General features: G+C 38.7%; 1 pseudogene; it reads left to right on the plus strand.

Annotated features, from left to right (window-relative positions):
* On the plus strand, positions 1–7,416 carry LOC137943573 (acidic endochitinase-like; annotated as a pseudogene).
* The last annotated feature ends 9,201 nt before the right edge of the window (positions 7,417–16,617 follow it).

Here is a 16,617-nt window from a genome sequence, read left to right on the forward strand (position 1 = left end):
TCTCCATCTTCCACCGACTCCTCACTTTCCATGGCGCTTTAATTTAATACTTTGCTCATAATGTTCCTGTTGGGAACTTTGATTGATCACTGCTATGGCGGAAGCATCGCCATCTACTGGGGCCAAAACGGTAATGAGGGAACACTGGCAGAGACCTGCGGCACCGGGAACTACCGATTCGTCAACTGGGCATTCCTCAACACATTTGGCCATGGCGTGACACCGCAGATCAATCTAGCTGGCCACTGCGACCCATACTCCAACGGTTGCACCAAACTGAGCGAAGACATCAAAACATGCCCAAACCATGGGGTGAAGGTGATACTCTCCATCGGAGGCGGTGTGGGGGACTACTACTTCTCCTCCGCGGATGACGCCAGACAGTTCGCCGAATACCTGGGGACAATTTTCTGGGCGGGCGGTCATCTTCCAGGCCGTTAGGGAACGCTGTACTGGATGGCATAGATTTCGACATTGAAGAAGGGTCGCCAGATCACTACGACGACCTGGCGAGAGCTCTCTCCTCTTTCAGCTCCAGAGGGAAGAAGGTCTACCTAACGGCAGTGCCACATGTTAACCGTTTTTATGAGAAACGGTTTTCTCATTAACGTGGTCTCAAATTTCTGGCAGTTGCAACTCCCTCGGTAACACGAAGCCATGAATAACCTTGATGGGAGGTTGCTTCGGTTAAGATGTGTTTTTCGGTCCCCTGTCTCGACACTCAAGCCCCTTCAGTTGAGCCATCGCCGTGAGTGCTCAAAGATCGGAAGCGACGAACACGAACAGAAAACAGAGAGAAGGAATTTGAAGCATATGGAAGCAAGTACGATTTATCTTTCGTTTAATTTATAATGAATTTTATGTTGATATTAGAAATTCATGTTTAAGGCTTACAGTTGGTATCAGAGCAGACCTCTGATCCAGCGTTTCGATTCCGAGAGACTCTGTTTTGTTTTCGGTCTTTGTTCTGTTTTTTTTTTTTTTAAAACCAATTCTGCGCTCACTGCTTGCGGGCGTCGGGGCTCTGGCATCGGCGACAGCCAGCGTCCAGCATGATGCCGGCGTCAGCGACCATTCCGCACGGTTGCTGGCGCCGACCATTTACAGAACGCCGACGGAGGCTGTCGCAGTACGCTCTCTGTGAGCTCACTGTGGAGGCTGTCTCGTGATGCCTGAGAGCGTCGGAGACGCAGCGCCGACACCGGCGACAATTCTGACCTGTTTTTCGGCGTTGATGACTTGAAAGAACGTCGGCGAATTTTTCTTCTGCGCGCGGTTGGAGGTTGAAGACGACCTCCAGCGCACAGAAACATGAAATTAAATTCATATGGTTTTTTTGTAAATACCATCGAGTTGGCTCGGGATGAGTTTTCTGTGACTCGCCGTTCCAACTCGGCAACCACGACTCAGGTTGGGTTGACTCGAAAAAGAAAAAAAACCGTCGAGTCGACTCGGACGAGTTAAGTTTGCTGGCCATTCCTGAACCGAACCGACTCGGTGCATGAATTGGATTTGCGCCGACGGGATTCGAACCCGCGAGATGGGAAAATTACTTGCACTAGTGACCATTAGGCCACTGGCCGTCTGCTGTTCAGTATATAGGAACGTTTAGATTTATTTCCTATTACATTTTTTAATGCAATTTTTGGCATATATGTAAATGCATGAAATTAAAGTTATGCATAATATTATAGTTTTTAATTATGCATATCTTATGAGCATATTTGGTGCAAAATGATAACATGTTAGTGTAAGTTACAATTATGCAATTCATGCTATTCTCATATATTTATGAGATTTAATGTCTAGTGATCTATATAATTTTTATTAATTAGAGAGTAGCCACAACATCTTTAACTTAATAAAAATTATATATTATGATTAGGATCACATAAAGAATATTAGACATTAATTGTAACTAATTTTATTTGATATAATAAATTTTATCCCACAGGAATTTTTATTATACTTGAGTTTATTAGTTAGGAGAAAATATCAAGTTATTCATAATTTACCCACAGGGATTATGAATTCATAAATAATTTGATAGTTTTATCATAAAAAAAATTAGAAATTAATTGTAATTAATTATACTTAATATAATAAATTTTATCCCACAGGAATCTTTTATTATATTTGAGTATATTAATTAGGATAAAATATCAAATTATTCATAATTTACCCACAAGAATAATGAATTCATAAATAATTTGATAGTTTTATCATCAAGTTTGCTCATAAAGAATCTTGAATCTACTTGAATTTCAAACATTTAGCCCACAGGCAATGTTTTTTTTTATGTCAGTTGATTTGATTTTTAAGCATGATTTACATTGGTAAAGCATGATATTTTATTCAGGCCTCAATTTTAACATCGGCATGTAATTTGTAATTTTATGCAGTTGTACAACCTGTACATTTCTCTGATTTTCGTTGTGATATCCCTGATCTTAAGGGAGATAACTATAAGGTCTGGAAAGAGAGAATACTTCTTCATTTAGGGTGGATGGACATAGATTATGCTATTAGGAAAGACGAACCACTCGTAATTACTGATACCAGCACTACAGCTGCAATTACACTTTATGAACGATGGGAGCGATCTAATCGCCTCAGTGTAATGTTCATTAAAACAAAAATTTCTGCTGGTATTCGTGGTTCTGTTGAGCAGTATGAAAATGTCAAAGACTTGCTGAAAGCCATTGATGCTCAATTTGTCACTTCAGATAAGGCATTAGCAAGCACCCTAATCATGAAGTTCTCATCCCTAAAGCACACCAGTATGAGAGGTGTGCGTGAGCACATCATGCAAATGAGGGATATTGCGGCTCAATTAAAAAATCTTGAGGTTGATATGTCAGAATCTTTCGTGGTGCATTACATTCTGAATTCCCTTCCGCACCAATATGGACCCTTCAAAATCTCGTACAACACACATAAAGATAAATGGTCAGTTAATGAACTTTTGACCATGTGTGTTCAAGAGGAAGGGAGACTGGTGATGGAACAAGGAGAAAATGTCATGATGGCAACATGGAAAGGGCAAGTATCAAGCCAAACAAAAAGGGAAGGGTAAAATATCCCCCCAAGCTGGTATTAAGAAAGATTCCAAGTGTTTTTATGTAAAAAGAAGGGACACATGAAGAAGGAATGTGCCAAGTTTCAAAAATGGTTTGCTGACCAACGTACACCAACCTCATTTGTTTGTTATGGATCTAATATGGTTAATGCCAATAATTACACTTGGTGGATTGATTCTGGATCAACAATCCACATCTCGAATTCCTTGTAGGGTTTGCAAAACCTAAGAAACCAGTGGGAAGTGAGCATCAAATATTCTCAGGAGATCAGACGAGCTCACATGTGGAAGCTATAGGAACTTGCTATTTAACTTTAAGTAGTAGCTTTGTTTTAAAATTAGAAAAGACCTTTTATGTTCCAAGTTTCTCCAGAAACTTGATTTCAGTTTCAAGGCTTGTACCTTATGGATATTCTTTTAACTTTTCAGACTCATCTTTCAGTTTATATTATAAGTCTGATTGTGTTGGGAATGTTACATTGTCTGATGGTCTTTATAGCATTAATTTACAAAACAATGCCACTTACGGTTCAATGCATGTTCACACTGGTAATAAAAGAGGTGTTATTAATGAGGATTCCTCTACATTATGGCAACGGAGATTAGGTCATATCTCCATAGATAGAATTAAAAGATTAGTGAATGAAGGGGTACTTAATACTCTGGATTTTACTGATTTTGAGACTTGTGTAGACTGCATTAAGGGAAAGCAGACTAACAAGTCAAAGAAAGGTGCCAATAGGAGTTCAACCATATTAGAGATCATACATACTTATATATGTAGTCCAGACATGGACTCACATAGTCAGAAATACTTCATCTCTTTTATAGATGATTCCTCATGATACATGTATCTCTACATGCTTTATAACAAGAATGAAGCATTAGACGCCTTTAAGATCTTTAAAGCTGAAGTAGAGACACAATGCGGTAAACAAATTAAGATCGTGAGATCAGATAGAGGTAGAGAATACTATGGTAGATACACAGAGAATGGACAAGCACTTGGGCCATTTGCAAAGTTTCTTCAGGAACATGGGATTGTTGCCCAATATACCATGCCTAGTTCTCTGGACCAAAATGGTGTAGCAGAAAGAAGAAACCGAACATTATTAGGCATGGTGCAGAGTATGCTTAGCAACTCCAATCTTCCTAGATCCTTGTGGCCTGAATCACTTAAGACGGCAGTGTATATATTAAACCGAGTTCCAACCAAGGTTGTTCCAAAAACACCATTTGAATTGTGGAAAGGTTGGAAACCGAGTTTGCGACATATGCGCGTTTGGGGATGCCCGTCCGAAGTGAGAATTTATAATCCACAAGAGAAGAAGTTGGACCCGAGGACCATTAGTGGGTATTTCATTGGATATGCTGAAAGGTCTAAAGGTTACAGATTTTATTGTCCATCTCACAACACTAGGATAGTGGAATCAAGAAATGCAAAATTTCTTGAAAATGACTTGATCAGTGGGAGGAATCCAACTCGAAACATAGTTTTTGAGAAGGATTATTCAGAATCTCAACCTTCCACCTCAAGTGATAGATTGGTTATTGTTCACACTACCCCTCAAGTACAAACTGGTGTTGAACAACCAATCATTGAAGTTCCACAAATTGCTGACAACATTCCAATAGATCAAGTTCTTCAAGAGTTGCCAAACACTTTTGAACAACTAGTTGAACCACTTAATTCTCAGGAAAATGATGGTTCTACATTAAGAAGATCTACTAGACTCAGAAGATCAGCAATTCGTGATGATTATATTGTGTATCTACAAGAATCTGACATTGGAACCGCAAATGATCCCATGTATTTTTCAGAAGCCATGAGTTGCAAAGAATCAGAATTATGGTACAATGCCATGAAGGAAGAGATGAATTCTATGAAGAGTAATGACGTCTAGGATCTTGTTGAGTTGCCTAGTGGATTTAAAGCCATTGGATGTAAATGGGTCTTTAAAACAAAGAAAGACTCCTTAGGCAACATTGAGCGATACAAGGCAAGACTCGTTGTTAGGGGATTCACTCAGAAAGAAGGAATCGATTACAAGGAAACTTTTTCTCTTGTATCTAAGAAAGATTCCTTGCGCATTATTTTGGCATTAGTAGCCCATTTTGACTTAGAGATGCAACAAATGGATGTGAAAACGGCATTTCTCAATGGAGATCTAGAGGAGGAGGTTTACATGAAACAACCTGAAGGATTCCCCTCTAGTGATGGTGACCAATTGGTTTGCAAGTTAAAAAAGTTAATATATGTATTAAAACAAGCATCCCGCCAATGGTATTTGAAATTTCATAATGTAATTTCTTCATTCGGGTTTGTAGAAAATATTATAGATCAATGTATATACTAGAAGGTCAGTGGGAGTAAAATCTATTTTCTTGTTTTATATGTGGATGACATTTTGCTAGCAACCAATGATAAGGGTTTTCTACATGAGGTGAAACAATTTCTCTCTAACAATTTTGATATGAAGGATATGGGTGAGGCATCTTATGTCATTGGCATTAAGATTCATAGAGACAGATTTCGAGGTATCTTAGGTCTGTCTCCAGAAACCTATATTAATACAGTGTTAGAGAGATTTCGGATGAAAAGTTGTTCACCAAGTGTAGCTCCCATTGTGAAGGGTGATAGGTTCAATTTGAACCAATGCCCGAAGAATGACCTTGAAAGGGAACAAATGAAGGACATTCCATATGCTTCTGCTGTCGGAAGCCTAATGTATGTTCAAGTCTGCACAAGACTTGATATTGCATTTGTTGTTGGGATGTTGGGGTGATATCAGAGTAATCCCAGGTTAGACCACTGGAGAGTTGCAAAGAAAGTCATGAGGTACCTTCAAGGAACCAAAGACTACATGCTGATGTATAGGCAGATGGACAATTTAGAAGTCAATGGTTTCTCAGATTCTGACTTTGCTGGCTATGTTGATTCCCGTAAATCAACATCGGGATTCATTTTCTTGTTAGCTAGTGGAGCAATATCATGGAGGAGTGCCAAACAGACTTCGACCGCCACATCGACTATGGAAGCCGAGTTAGTTTCCTGTTTTGAGGCTACTTCACATGGTGTATGGCTTAAGAGTTTCATTTCTGGGCTTAGAATTATGGATTCTATCTCTAGGCCATTAAAAATATATTGCGATAATTTAGCTGCTGTTTTTATGGCCAAGAACAACAAAAGTGGAAGTTGAAGTAAACACATCGACATAAAGTATTTGGCCATAAGAGAACGTGTTAAAGAAAAGAAAGTAGTTATTGAGCACGTCAGAACTGACTTAATGATCGCAGATCCTTTGACTAAAGGCATGCCACCATTTAAATTCAAGGATCATGTTGTGAATATGGGACTTGGTTCCATTATGTAAATTTTTTTATTGTATGAACAATGTTATTTCAGTGAAATTCTTAATTAATGTGATGTTTTTTCTCATATCTATGTGCACTTTAAATTTTGAGAAAATTCATTTGTGTAGGACCAAGAGTAAACATAGGGTTTATTCATAAAGTATAAGTAATACATACATTGTAATACATGGAAGATAATACTCGTCATTAGAGGACCTATCGCCATGATTCATGTATTTATTACTTAAATTCAGATTATCGATGGGTTTAAGATTATATTAGAAGTTTGGACCAAGTGGGAGAATGTTAACCATTTTTATGAGAAACGGTTTTCTCATTAACGTGGTCTCAAATTTCTGGCAGTTGCAACTCCCCCGGTAACACGAAGCCATGAATAACCTTGATGGGAGGTTGGCTTCGGTTAAGATGTGTTTTTCGGTCCCCTGTCTCGACACTCAAGCCCCTTCAGTTGAGCAATTGCCGTGAGTGCTCAAAGATTGGAAGCACCGAACACGAATAGAAAACAGAGAGAAAGAATTTGAAGCGTATGGAAGGAAGTACGATTTATCTTCCGTTTAATTTATAACAAATTTCATGTTGATATTAGAAATTCATGTTTAAGGCTTACACCACAATGTCCGTTTCCCGACACATGGGTGGGTGGTGCTTTAAAGACTGGGTTGTTTGATTGTGTTTGGGTGCAGTTCTACAACAATCCGCCATGCCAATACTCTTCTAGCAGTGTGACCAACCTCGAGGATGCATGGAAGCAGTGGACGTTCGACGTGAAAGCAACCGAGATCTTCCTGGGACTGCCGGCGGCACAAGACGCTGCCAGAAGTGGGTTCATTCCCATCGATGATCTTACCTCTCAGGTGCTTCCCTTGATTAAGCACTCCAGGAGATATGGTGGAGTGATGATGTGGTCCAAATATTATGATGACCAGACAGGATACAGCAAGGCCATTAAGCATGATGTTTGAACCAGGAAGATGTCGAGGGCTCCCACCTGCTTCATAGTGTTTGTGTCTATATATGTACTTTTGTAGCTCTCGTTAGTCATGGTGAGCATGATGTAAAGCTCATTGTGGTATCGACAAAAGCCTCAATTAGTCAGGGTAATGATCTCGAATAAGCATCACTTTTATAATCAGGGAGACTTAGGTTGTTAAACACATGTAACACAAGGCGTGTGGCAAAAGTTATGCATGAACTAATTACTTTCTTAGCATATACTTAGGTGAAGTACAGCCAAACAACGAATGGTGTGACAACAGAAACTACTCTCCTCGAATGCTCATAGGAAGACAACTTTCCCTCACTCCTTATAGAAGTTCACGGTTAAGGCGATGTCAACAAAAAATATTTGGTTATTCCAATTAAATAAAAACAGTGGTTTGATCGTGTCAAGCCACTAGATCGAGGGAAAAAAAGCTCCTAGTTCCTGGGCGAGCGGCCTAACTTACTTCAGGTGAAAAGTAAGTTAGTCAGTCTCTTGTTTAAGAAGAAACTAAGCCAAAATAAAGAGAAATGAGTCTTTCACATTAATCGGAAACTCTAAGCATGAATTTGAATATGTTTTTAAGTGATTTACAAGGCCCTATTTATAGGCCAAAGAGGGATAAGCTCCATTATCCCTTATTCAATCTCTAACCAAAGAGAAATTGCCACCTAAGCAAAGCAAATCTAAAATTTATTCAAATTCAAATAAAGCATTATGCCACATAATATCTAGAGGAAGAAGAAGAGAATGAGAAGGAAGAAGGAAGAAAAGGGTGATGGCTAGAGAGGAGGATTCTAGAGGTTGAGATCAAGAGAGGGAGAGATTAGGATTGAGTTATTATCCCTAATCCTCCCCTTTAAGCTCTATTTATAGTTTTCAATGATACCTCAAGTACAAGTATGTCCTTCACCCTAATAGGTGTGAATAAGAGAGAAAAATCATAGTACAACAATGACATTGAAGTTTAACCATATCTTCCAACACTCTCCCTCTAATTGGTGGTGATATGACATCATATATGCCTAGTTTGGCGTATGTAGTGGAGAGAATTTTTTAGCTAACTAGTTTTGTAAGTATATCAGCAACTTGACTATACAAATAAACAAGTTTGAGATTTATAATTTCTACTTACAGCATTTGACTAACAAAGTAACAACCCACTTCAATGTGAAGGCAATGTGAATTGCACCTTGATTATCATAGTGGTGTTCCTTCAGTCCTCCCTTGTTGAATGCCAACTTTTCTAAGAGAGATTTAACCCATAAGAGCTCATTCACTGCATGTATCATAGCTATATATTTTGTTCTGGCACTAGATCTTGCAACTACATTTTGTTCTTTACTTTTCCATGTGACCAAATTGCCTCCAACTAGAGTGCAACATCTTGGGGTGGACTTTCTATCATTTGGAGATCCAACCCAATCTACATCAGTGAAGTTTTCAATTTTAATGTGTATGTGGCACTTGTATAGAAGTCCTTGTCCTTGAGACTTTTTTCAAATACTTGAGAATCCTCTCTAATGCCTACCAATGAGAAATTTGGGTTCTATGCATATACTGACTAACCACAATAACAGCAAAGGAAATATCTGGTCTAGTCACAGTGAGATAAATCAACTACCCAATTAACCTTTGATACTTACCCACATCAACATCATCTCCAAATCCAACACATAATTTCATATTTGTATCCATAGGGGTGTCGGTAGGAGAACATCTTATCATTCTTGTGTCTCTGTGCAAGTCAAGTACATATTTCCTCTATGATAGGATAATGTCGTGCATGGACTGATGGACTTCGATACCAAGGAAGTACTTTAGAAGTCCCAAGTCTTTTATCTTGAACTCACTATATATCTTGTGCTTAACTTGATTAATGTTGTCAGTATCACTACTTGTCAAAATAATATGATCCACATATATGACAAGTAGCACCACACCCGCATTAGTGTGCTTGAGAAAGTCAGAGTGATCTACAAAGCACCGAGTGAACCCAAATTGGAGTATAATTTGGTTGAACTTGTCAAACCAAGCTCGTGGAGAATGCTTCAAACCATATAATGATTTTTGTAAGCAGCATATCAACTCCCTCTCAACCACATAACCAGTTGGTTGCTTCATATATATTTTCTCCTTAATATCAACATTGAGGAAAGTATACATCGAGCTGAAAAAATACCATCGAGAGTTATCAAGAAGAGAGAGTAAAAGATGTATCAAGTTAATCTTAGAAACATGTTAGAATGTTTCCTCATACTAAACCCGGTAACATTGAGTGTAGCCTTTAGCCGGGAGTCGGTCTTTAAGGCGGGCCATTGAACCATCTAGATTATGCTTCACAGTAAAAACCCACTTACAATCCACCTGCTATTTATAGTGAAACAAGTTTCCAAGTCTAATTCTCAAAAAGTGCTGCCATTTCTTCGTCCATAGTCGTTTTTCATCCTAGATATTGGAGGGCCTCCTGATAAGACTGAAGAATAGAAGTGGAGGAAATAGAATCAAGAAAGTGACAAAAAGATGGTGATAGGCAATGAGTAGATACAAAATAAGATATGAGGTGAGAAGTAGACGGTCTTGTGCAAGACCGAGGCTCTTTTTTTAGAGTAATTGAACGAGTATCAAACAAAGGACCAAACACACGAGAAGGAGAAGAATGTACCTCGTTATGATCAGAAGAAGCCATAGGTGAAGTATCAGCCATTGCTTTAGGGGGCTGAACATATGTGTCATTGCGGCATGAAGATGTGAAGTCATCAATGGACACAGTAGGCTTTGAGAACTCAGTAGTGGGAGAAAAACCAGGGGGCACCTGTAGGTGATTAAAAAGGTTGGGCTTCAAAGAATGTCACATCTTTGTACACAAATATATTTTGAAGAGAGGGTTTGTAACACACATATCCTTTTTTAGTATAAATGGGCATAGTAGGCTTCAAGAACTCAGTAGTGAGGAAAAACCAGGGGGGCACCTGTAGGTGATTAAAAGGGTTGGGCTTCAAAGAATGTCACATTCTATACACAAATATCTTCTGAAGAGAGGGTTTGTAACACACATGTCCTTTTTGATATGAAAGTAGTCCAAAAAGATACATTTAATTGCCCTCGGATCCAATTTGGTAGTATGAGGAGATGTGACATGAAAAAAATAAGTAATCCAAAATACGCGGACCAGAATGGAAAACATGTCACCACTAGGAAAAAGATATGAGTAAGGAGTTGCACCATTAAGAACCGAAGAATGTAATTTGTTGATAAGAAAACAAGCCATATAGATGACATGTGACCAATAGAAGTGAGGCACATGCATATGGTGTAATAGGGCCCATGCAACCTAAAAAAGGTGGTGATTCTTTCTTTCTGCTATGCCATATTGTTGGGGTATGTAGACACAAGAAGTTCGGTGAATGATTCCTTTATCCTTACAAAAGAAATCAAAAGTGTGCAACACGTATTCTTTGGCATTATCTGATCGAATGACCTTTAGGGTGGTATTGATTTGAAAAGAAACTAAAACACAAAGTAATTTAAATACAGCCAAGACCTTGGATCTGTCTCTGAGAAAAAAATAACCAAGTAACCCTAGAAAAATCATCAACAAATGTAATGAAATACTTGGACTGAAAAATATTAAAGATATTTAATGGTCCCCACACATCAGTGTGTATTAATAAAAAAGGAGTAACACCTTTAGGTTTACCGTGAGGGGTGTAAGTAATCCTCTGGTGTTTACTCTTCTGACAAACTTCACAATTTAAATTGGAAAGAGAATGTAGAGAGGGAAACTAAATTTTAAAGGACTATAGAGCTGAATGGTCGAGTCTATTGTGCCATAGAAGTGCCTTGTGCCCGCTAGATGTGGCAATGACTACTAGTCGACTGAGATAGTAGAGCCTTCCACTAATCACCTATTTCGTCTACAGGTCCTAAAAACCACTAGATGTAGGGGAGAAGGTAATGGAGCAGTTAAACTTTTTGGTTAATTGAGTGATAGACAAAAGATTCAATGGGAACTATGGAACAAAGAGGACATCTTCTAAGGGAAGTGTCGGTGTAGCAAATGTGGATACCATCCCATGTACCTTAGTTTGGGATTCATCTACTCTAGAATCAAACTTGTCAATCAAACAAGGAGAGATGGAAGTCAAAAGGTTATGATTACTTATTAGGTGCTCGGAGACCCCATAATCAATAATCCATGTTGGAAGATATGAATAAGTTGGAGTGTCATTGATTTAATTAATTTATGATTTTTATCTTTTATTCACTCTTTCTTAGTGTGAAGGGTATACTTGAAATATTGATACTTTTGGAATCTATGAATAAATCTCAAGGGGGAGGATTTGGACAAGTCCACAACCCTAATCTTCCTCCCTTTTCTTTCCTCAATGTGCTCTTCTCTTGTCTCTCTCCCTCTTGGACACGATCACTCATCTTCACCTCTTCTCCTTTCCTCCTCCCTTCTCTCCTTCCTCACGTCAATGTTGAAGACATTAATATTATGGAGTCTTGAAGTCAACATGGTATCAAAGCAGCCTCTTCAAGACTCCATGATCAAGTGCTCGGATTCAGGTGTTTCTCACCTCGGTTTGATGCTAGAATGATTCAGAACAACAATTAAGTAATCTTTACATCTCTCTTTTGCTTTCCTCTCTACCTAAATGTGTAGATGTATGAGAGAGTTTTTTGCTTTTTTTTTCTTTTATGAGATTTATGAAGAAAAACTTGAAGTTATTCTAATCTATGCCTGCAAGCTCAGTTCATGAGAATACCGGCTATTTGTTTGGTTTAAAGAGACCGATATTTGTATTTCTGGAATGGTTTTTGCAACCGTTTATTTTTGGAATTTCATGACTGGATTCAGAGTGTTGAGTTTTGTAAAAATCAGTAGTTTAATTTTCTGTTATAATTGGCTGAGATGTGGATGATGAGTGACTGCTTGAAGTCACTCTTTCTATTTGCTCTTGAATGTCCTACAGTGGAAAAAGGGAGAGTATCGATTTCTGAAAATCATAACCGAAGTGGTTTCTTCTTGCTCCCTTCTTGGCTCCTATAGGTCAACCTCTATTGGTTTGATCTCGGAGGTTTATTTTTGAATAGTTGTTGTTATTTGTTAACCCAATTCAGAAAGTTGTTCAAGCTCTATCCTTGAAAAGTTGTTGATTTCTTGCTTAAACAATATCTGAAAAGAATCTTTAGAAAATCACTTATTTTCATAAACTTTCCTTGATTTATTTATCAAAGAGAAAAATCTTTCCTATTATGAATTGAGGCAACTTCCCAAATAAGTAATTACTTGATTTAATGTTGCTAATTACAGAAGTATCTATGGTAGGATACTGATCTAGGATCAGACTCACAACGTGAGTTTCTTTCCTGCTCTTAAAGTAATCCTTGTAGCTTATTAACATCTTAGCACATTGGAAAGATTTTCTGGTTTCTGTTTTTGGTCAAGAGCACGTTGGAGCAGCACATGGTATAATTTTCTCATGGATAAAGCAGCACTCGCTCAGCCTATACTGATCTAGTCATAAGTTTTGCCTTCGGATTTTCATCTTGCTTTTCAGAACCTGTGTCAGTTCTGTAATTACATATCAGAGACTTTATGCAGCAAGGACCATGCAGTAATGTAGTCCTCTAAAAGAAATTTTGCAGCAGCATTACTGTTTCACCTTTGCATTACATATTAACAAAAGTAGAAGGAAAAAGACGAGTTTGTTTGAATACTTACTCTTCTTTGTTTTGATAATACTTACAATAGTGCTTTCATTACTCTTTTCTATATCAAGAATACCTCCGTGACTCTTCTTTCAGCAGTAGCATATGCTAGTCAAATCACGTATCTTTTCTAAGTTCTCTGCAATGACATTGGCTTAGCTCCAGAGTTTGCTTTCTTCTCTGGTTTCTTTTGAGAGGAAAATTGCAGCAGTATCTTCCAACAGCTGGTTTCTTCTCGGTATCTTCTCTGTTTTGCGGTAGCGGTTAAGGAGCAGATTTATGAGGATAACAAGGAGATAAGGACTGCAACAAGTGTTTGTTACCTGATAGATGTTTGGAGGCCCCGGAGTCAATGATCCAAGAGGAAGAGGAAGAAGATGAAGAAAGCATACCTGAGGCAATAGTAGTGGCAGCAGTAGATGATGAGGGAATAGATGATTCCATGAAGGACTTCATTTTCTAAAATGCAGCATAGTCCTCAGCCGTAAGAGTCACATTTTCGGATGATGATTCAGCCTTATCTTCATTTTTCTCAACGTTAACCGAGACTGGGTTAGCTGTGGCCCAATCAGGCTTGCCATGAAGTTTCCAGCATGAAGCCACAAGGTGGTTCTGACGGCCACAATAAATGCAAAGTTGAGGCTCAGTATGGAAAGAATTTTGACCCGTTCTAGCACCTCTATTTTCAGCCCCTCTCATATTTTTGCCCCGTCCTCGAGATGAGGAAGATGTTCCCCAATTGCCAGAGAACATCGCCGATGGAGCATCAATAGGAGAAGGAGGGGATGGATCCGGTATTCGAAGTAATGTAGTACTAATATCTTCAAAGGATGGAAAAGCAGAAGAACTTAAAAGCTGAATTTTGGCCACCTCGAGGTATGGTTTAATATTCGATAAGCAAATGGTTGCTGCCAAAGCTTCTCTTTGTCATTTAGGGTAACAGCAATATTAGTGGAATATGGTTGAGCTAGTTTTCATTCTTGAAGAAGACCTCAAAACCGTGCCAAAAATTTGTGAATACTATCTCCATGTTTCATATGCAACATGTTTTGTAAGACATCATATATTTTTTGTAATGGAGCAGTGCTGGAGTAAAGCTTGGCACAAGTGTCCCATATGTTCTTGGCGGTTTTCAAGTGGACCACATTGTTGGCCACCTGTTCTTCCATGCTATTAATGAGCCAAATTATCACCATGTTATCATCTTTAACCCACTTATGGTAGGACGCATCTTCTTCATCAATCGGAGGAGGAAAGTTAACAACGTGGCTCAAGAGGTCACGAGTAATAAGAACCCTCCGAACCGATTGTGACCAGCTCATGTAATTGGAGAGACCTCTAAGTGGAATTGTAGTAATACGGAGTATATCACTCTTATTACTATTGTATCCAATCTCCATGATGAGGCAAGTAAAATATAGAGGTCAAGGGAAAAGGCCTTCTTCAAAGAACAATTACTCAATGTAACTTGAAGAACCTGTAGACCAAATCAGTCACCAATAAAAGAGAACAATAACCAATTTCTTTCACGAGGGCAAGCACCAAATTATCAATAAATTTGTGCCTTTAGAAAGTGATAATAACATCCAGCCATCACTCAACTTCTCTTGTATTCATAAGAACAAAGAGAAGAAAGTATATGCAACCGATTAGGCCTTAATCCAAACTCCAACACAAACGAGCAATAAACAAAAATTTAGAGAAGATTTAACAGCAAACCAAGACACTTGGAAGAGATTTATCTTCAGCTCATGTGAGACTTCAACGTAAACAAAAATTCAATTTTTGAAGTTAAAAAAAATGGAACTACAAAGGGTAAATGACTGCTAGAATTTCATCAAAAATATAATGGGCATCCAACAATATAACACAAACCCATGAGCAACCTTAAGTAGGAGATGATACAGCAACATGTGTTGGAATTCTACCACAAATGAGATGGATTCAAATTACATAAAGGTAATTGAATTTCACCCATCAATCTTAATAAGATGCAAACAACCAATAATCTTGATCACTCTTGTAATTGATTTACAAGGAGTCAATATTAAAACATCGATTTAGTCATAGAAATAAATCTTTACAACATATAAAGATTTATTTTGACTTGATGTGACTCAAAATTCAAGAAGTAAAGAAAAACAGTAAAAAGGAGTACGTAAATAAGAAAAGGAAACAAAAAAAACGTAAATAAGAAGAGCATGAACTTATCTCTTCATGACTGAACTCCTTTTACAACTTCTTGAACAGATTTCATAATAACTCCATGAAGACAAATCCTAAACTCCTTGCTTTGATACCATGTAGAATTTAGGATCTCATGAAAGGAACTTTAGATCAACAAGAAAGAAGAAGAAGAAGAAGAAGAGAGAAGGAGAAGAGAAGAAGAAGAATGTGGAAGGAGAGAGTTTGGATTAAGGGAGAAGAGGGTTGCGTCAAAAAGAAAAATGATGGTTGGACGAATTTGTGGAAAGAGAGGAGAGTGCTTCAATGCCCTACCTCTTAGCCAATGCTTTATTTATAGTTTTACAGTGCCCATAGGGCTACAACTTGATAAAACAAAAGACATAAAAGGAACACATATTTACACTTCTATGCCATCTTTATGGAAAGTACCATATTTTACACATATGCCACTCCTTTGATGTGTGGGCTTCTTGTCTTGAGCTCGTGGGCCTGAGCCCATCTTCCAACACATGGCATACCAAAATCCATTGTTAGTGATCGGGATGTGGTCTTTACCAGCACTTTTTGGTGGGAACTTTTTCGTCTGAGCGGCACGAAGCTGAAATTTTCATCCTATTATCATCCTCATAGACAAATGGCCAAACAGAGGTGGTTAACCGCACCACAGAGATGTATCTACGGTACCTTGTGGGCAATCGTCCTAAAAACTGGGTTCAGTGGCTACCCTGGGCTAAGTATTGTTACAACACTTCCTTCCACTTAGCCTTGCAATCCACTCCATTCAAGGTTCACTATGGCAGAGATCCTCCTAGGCTTCTCTCTTATGCTCCAGGTTCCACCTGCGTGAAAGCAATTGATCAGACCCTCATGGACTGTGACCAGGTACTACAGAATATTACAGATCACCTCCTGAGAGCACAAGTTTGTATGAAAGATTTCTATGACAAGGGGCACAAAGACGTCTCGTACGAGGTGGGGGACTACGTTTGGCTACGACTACAACCGTACAGACAGCACTCCATTGTAGGGCCATTGTGCCATAAACTCTCACCAAAGTACTTTGGGTCTTTCCCAATTATTCGGTGCATGGGACCAGTGGCCTATCAGCTGCAACTTCCAGCCACGGCCAAGTTGCACGATGTGTTTCATGTCTCCCTAGTGAAACCAAGTAAGGGCTAACCCCCCCCCCCCCCCCCCCCCCCTACCACTCTGTTCCTTCCTCTGGTGGACAACGAATGCGTCATCCTTACACCAACCGTAGTGTTACGAGCCAGGTTGG

This window comes from Aristolochia californica, unplaced genomic scaffold, assembly GCF_029961685.1.
Source record: "Aristolochia californica isolate CCGP_79_NKW_82.1479 unplaced genomic scaffold, dmAriCali1.0.hap1 SCAF_11, whole genome shotgun sequence".
In the NCBI taxonomy this organism is placed as follows: Eukaryota; Viridiplantae; Streptophyta; class Magnoliopsida; order Piperales; family Aristolochiaceae; genus Aristolochia; species Aristolochia californica.